Raw genomic sequence first — 297 nt, forward strand, 5'->3', positions numbered from 1 at the left:
CCGCCATTCAAGCTGAAGACTGCTTCGACTTCTGCTGGGCTGGCGCAGCCTGCAGCGGCAGGCCCCTCCACAGGCCCGCGCAGCACAACCAGCAGCAGCAGCAGCAGCAGCAGCGCCAGCAGCAGCAGCACCAGCAGCAGCAGCAGCAGCACGCCAGCATCCCTGGAGCCCTCCAGAGCGGCTCCTGCGGCTGCTTCTGCCACATGAACGGCGCAGAGAGAAACGCGGAGTCCTGCAAGGCCCGCGGCTGCTGGGACGGCTGGAGCAGCAGCAGCTGCAGCAACGCCAGCAGCAGCA

Source organism: Eimeria tenella, genomic scaffold (assembly GCF_000499545.2).
Source record: "Eimeria tenella Houghton genomic scaffold, Eth_scaff3124, whole genome shotgun sequence".
Taxonomy (NCBI): Eukaryota; Apicomplexa; class Conoidasida; order Eucoccidiorida; family Eimeriidae; genus Eimeria; species Eimeria tenella.